Below are 321 nucleotides of genomic sequence, written 5' to 3' on the forward strand. Positions count from 1 at the left end.
TCCCAACACTTTGGGAGACTGATGCGGGTGGATCGCTTGAGCCCAGGCATTCCAAGACCAGCCTGGGCAACAAGGCGACAAGGCGAAACCGCGTCTCTACAAAAAAATATATATATTATATATCATATAATATCATGTATATATTACGTAATATATTACATATTATATATATTACCTAATGTAATATATATTACCTAATATAATATATATTAGGTAATATATAATACAAATATATATAAAATATTAGACATCCGGATTATACTACTCATTTTCTTTCCCTAGGAGGCGTGTGTGTGTGTGTGTGTGTGTGTGTGTGTGTGG

This window comes from Rhinopithecus bieti, unplaced genomic scaffold (genome assembly GCF_001698545.2).
Source record: "Rhinopithecus bieti isolate Rb0 unplaced genomic scaffold, ASM169854v2 scaffold_25740, whole genome shotgun sequence".
Classification (NCBI taxonomy): Eukaryota; Metazoa; Chordata; class Mammalia; order Primates; family Cercopithecidae; genus Rhinopithecus; species Rhinopithecus bieti.